The 4,444-nt window shown below is 41.7% G+C and overlaps 1 pseudogene across 1 annotated transcript; it reads right to left on the bottom strand.

Annotated features, from left to right (window-relative positions):
* Window positions 1-738: 738 nt before the first annotated feature.
* Window positions 739-1,451, bottom strand: LOC307096229 (ATP synthase subunit gamma, mitochondrial-like; annotated as a pseudogene). Its single transcript has one exon. The product of its transcript is annotated as an ATP synthase subunit gamma, mitochondrial-like (transcript).
* Window positions 1,452-4,444: the final 2,993 nt, after the last annotated feature.

The raw sequence follows: 4,444 nt of genomic DNA, 5'->3' as shown, positions 1-4,444 counted from the left end.
AAGCCGCTGTGTGGAGCCTGGGCGGGTTTGTAGAATGTGCGGGGCGGGGTCTCAGGGCGTCACTAGGCTAGGGCATAGCAAACTGGTGATGGCTGCCATCAGCCATCTCTGCCTTTCTGCGTTTCCAAGTCCCCGCATCCCACGCTCCAGTGCAGCAAACACTGATGGCTGGGCACACCTCTTAGCTTTTCCGCGTTTATTCTCCTTTCTTTTTCCTTCTTAGTTGTAAATCTACCATTCAGCCAGCTTTCCCGTGGTTCTGGGTGGTAGACATTTTGTCTTTTAGTTGTATTTTTGAAATTGTTGTGCGTGGCGGCAGTTTAGTTGTTTAACTTTGCCACCATCTTGGTTCCTCAATCTCAATCAGTTTTTCTAATAAAATAATGCATTAGAACTTCCTAGTAGCACAACTCCAAAATATTATCTCACCTACTACAGACTTCTGAAAGTTATTGAACACTTACTATAAGAATGATACCATCATGGCTTGAATATATTATTTTAAGCATTGCTTTAGGAGAAGGGGCCAAGGCAATGGTTTCCTTTTATTCCCCCTCTCTTTTTTTCTTATTGTAAGTTGTTTATTGTAAGATAATTTACAAATATCTTTCTGTCTTCAGTAATTGAAATAATGAACCAATAATTTATTCCAACCAGGACAACAGTAAACTAACATTAAAATAATCTGCCTGAATTTTACTTCTTTATCTCTTGTCTGAGGATGACAATTTATTTTCATTAATCCAGAGCTGTAGCAATGGATATGATTTCAATAAACTCTTTTGTGCTGATAGCTTGGTGGGTGCAGTTGAAAGTCAAAATCAATTTTTCAATCATCTCAGAATGTTGGCCAGACTGTATTCCTGGTAATTTTGTAGCACGTGAGCATCAATGTCATCGTGGATACTCATACTCTCAGCACTTGCAATAGTATTAAGAGAAAAGATAAGTTTTTCTTCTGTCTTGTGAGAGATGACAGACCCAGCTTGATTACAAATGATAGCTCCTTCCTCAAATTCATATCTAAAATGTAATAATTCTAGGGCAATAATTGATACATCTACAAAACTAGGGGGGTTTCTTCCCACTCTTTGACTGTCACCAGAAATTAATTAGAAGTTTAGTTTACCCCTAATTTTATCACCAATTCCAACATCTTTCCTGGCTGCTGTGAGCATAGCCACTTCACTTTTCATCTGTTTAGCAACTAAGGACTGGATAGTGCCACAAAGCCCTCCATCTGAGGATACACCAATGAGATGTTTCTTCTTGTGTTCAGGGACCTTAATATCAGCTTTTTCATACAGAGCCGAAGATCCTGTTCCATACACTTGAGCTGGTTTCATCTTTCTCTCAGCTCATGCTGCTGCTCCTATTTTAATATATTTAGTAATTTTCTAGGTTTTTTTGATTGATTTTAGTCACCTGGTAATATCTTTCAAAGTTGCCATATTTTGATCTTGCAGCTGCATGGCCAGCCCAAGACCCCAATGATGCCCTCCTCAGAAAACACAGTGGTACTGGCCCTGCTAAAGGTTGGTCCCAGTTATTCCCCTGTCATTGTTTGGAATATTTTCCTTCCTCTCATTGTTAGCCTGGTTTCTTATAACTCGGCAAGAACAAGGAAATCGATCAGACCATCAAACCTCAGAGGGAAGGTAGGGGAGGGTGGGGGTAAGGGGGAGAGATCAATCAAAGGACTTGTATGCATGCATATAAGCCTAACCAATGGACACAGACAACAGGGGGGGTGAGGACATGAGTGGGGGGTGGGGGGACAATGGGAGGATAAGGACACATATGTAATACCTTAATCAATAAAGAAATTTAAAAAACAACACTGTTATTAAAGAGGTCAAGGAGCCAAGACAAAACCATGGAAGCTAAGAGGCTTATGAACCTTTTCCTTAATCAGACACCTTAATTGTTACAAATAGCACAAACCTTCCTCTGAGGCCCCTTTTGCTACATTAACTGTCATCTCTCTTTAATGTCCATGGGACATAACTTGGCCCTTGGCAGGTTCCATGTATTGGAGTGTACCATCTGGATGAAGTAACAGAGGCATTTGGATTCCATGGAGGCAGTAGCAGACTGATACAGGCTGTGCAGAGCTATGAAAAGAGCAAAGGGCTCTGAGTCAGGAGTCCTGTTTCTGTGTCAAACATGCTGGGTGACTTTGAATAAGTCCTTTCCTTCTTTTGGCCTGGTCCCCCAACTGTGAAATAGGGTTTTGGTGAGGCTTAAAAGACAATATATTTGCCAAATTACTCCTATAATCAGATTGTAAAGCTATTATCATGTTTAAATTTAAGCAGATACAAAGCCACATCTAGACCCTTACCAGGCATGTGAACTTAGTGTTAGGTAAAGATTCTAAGAGGAGGTAGATAGTGGAAGAAGAGACATCAGTTCTAAAACCTCAAAGGCCATTCCTAAATTGCTTCCCACACATCTCCAAACATGCCCTCTATTTCTCCTCAAACCAAAGTTAACTCATATTGTAAAGCAATTTATATTTGACATAAATATATAGATCTAAGGCCTTATTTTACTTTTAGTCTCCATATTTTTTCATATATATTCATTTCCTTAATCTGCAAGTAACTTGGTTCAATTTGGGCCCAGGCTTTAGCTTTGTAACTTACCATATGGCCTTGGCCAAGCCACGTTCTGAGCCAGTAAAAAGGAATGAATCTACTTATCCCCTTAAGAGTGGTTGTGAGGATGAAATGAGGGACTATACTGGTACATTGAGCTCTCAGCACAGTGGCTAATACATGCCAGGCACTTAACCAGACTTGTTCCCTACCCCTCCTTTTATAGAACAGGTCTGGGGCCAGTTCTTGGCTCTGGATTCCATGGTTAGGGTAGCTGAGACCCACAGTCTTTATGACAACCCAACTCAATAGTCTTCAAATGGCTACTAGTGGCACAGGGATCTTAAAGCCCAATAGGAAATTGTTAGGCTAGAAACCAGGGAGAATTTCCTTGTTGTGAAAGTTATCATGTCTGAGATCCAAAGAAAAGAAGGGCTTCGATTCCACCACTAGAAAGCTCTTAAAATCAGTGTGGACACTCAGAATGGCCTGAGACTCATGTTCCACTAATTTTTCTCCAGCTCCTAAAATATATTAAGCCCTATATTCAGCACCATCAGAGGCTAACTAGTTGCATTTTTTCAGATGAGGGAACTGAGGCCCAGAAAATAAGTGCAAGCTCAATCAGAGAATTTCCACTCACCTTTAATTGGGAGTTAGTCAGAGTTCTCCTTTTGTTCAAAGCCTAGCTCCCTGGGCCGGTGTGTGTTCTCATATCCTGTTCTCATCTCCTCTAAATCATTCTTTATTTTGCCTCTAGAATCAACCTCCCTAAGACATCCCTCCAAACTTAGCACTTCTCTTTGGAAACATTAAATAACTTGGCATTATTTGATATGTAGTAAGCAATTAATAACTGTGTATTGGAGGAATGTGTGCCTTATAGGATTAAGTCTAAACTCTTTAGCATGACATTCAAGGTCTTTTACAATATAGCTCTAACCTACCTTTTCTAGATATATCTCTCACTTCTCTTTCCCACCTGCACATCCCATATATGAACCTTATGCTCCAGATGCCTTGGCCAGCTTGTCCTTTCCTTTCTATATGTGTTAAGTTCTCTTCTGGGAAGTTCATCTTCCCCAATTATATGGCAAATTCACAGCCACTTTTTGAGACCTATTTGCATATTCTTTTTTCAGGTTACATCTTATCCATTCCTTTATTATGGCAGCACAGTGTAATGTAGTTAATGAGTTACCTTTCTGTCTCTCCTGCTCTTCAAAGGCAATGGCTTGCTTTTATTTATCTTCACCTCCCTCGCTGCCTCCCCCAAAATCTGAGCTCAGTAACTGTCGAATGGAGGTAGGGCCAGAACAGTCAACACTCCAAGCCCCAGCTTTAGCAGCCACACAACTTCTACCTCCCCCGCTCCCCCTCACTTCATCTGCATCTAAATACCAAACCCACTTGTTCCGAGGCATCGGACTAAACACTTCTCAGAGTGAATCCCCATGCAGGATTTCTCTCCAGCCCGAGTTCACTAATTAGCAACTTCTGATATCCTTTACTGGGTAAGTAAGGTTGAGGGCCCCAGGAGGGCTGTATATCTCTCATCTTTCCAGTTGCTGCCTTCTGGGGTAATTTTTCCTCAAAATATTTCCGCGGATGGGACAAATGTCACCATTCCCTTGCACTCTTCACAACCTTTGGCATAATTATCTGTGACAAATTGATTTAAAGTGCGTTTGCAGGAAGAAAAATAGGCGTGTCTCGCTTGGCCTTCTGGGATTTGTAGTCCTGCAGGCTCCGAGTCTGCCTGACTGGCCCTGGAGCTGCGACTACAGCTCCCAGGCCTTCTTCGAGTCCCTACTGCACAGACTCAGAGCCCCATGCTGGGAGGA

This window comes from Cnephaeus nilssonii (assembly GCF_951640355.1).
Source record: "Cnephaeus nilssonii genome assembly, chromosome: X".
In the NCBI taxonomy this organism is placed as follows: Eukaryota; Metazoa; Chordata; class Mammalia; order Chiroptera; family Vespertilionidae; genus Cnephaeus; species Cnephaeus nilssonii.
The sequence above is the reverse complement of the archived record's forward strand: the minus strand, read 5'-3'. Positions and strand labels throughout refer to the sequence as shown.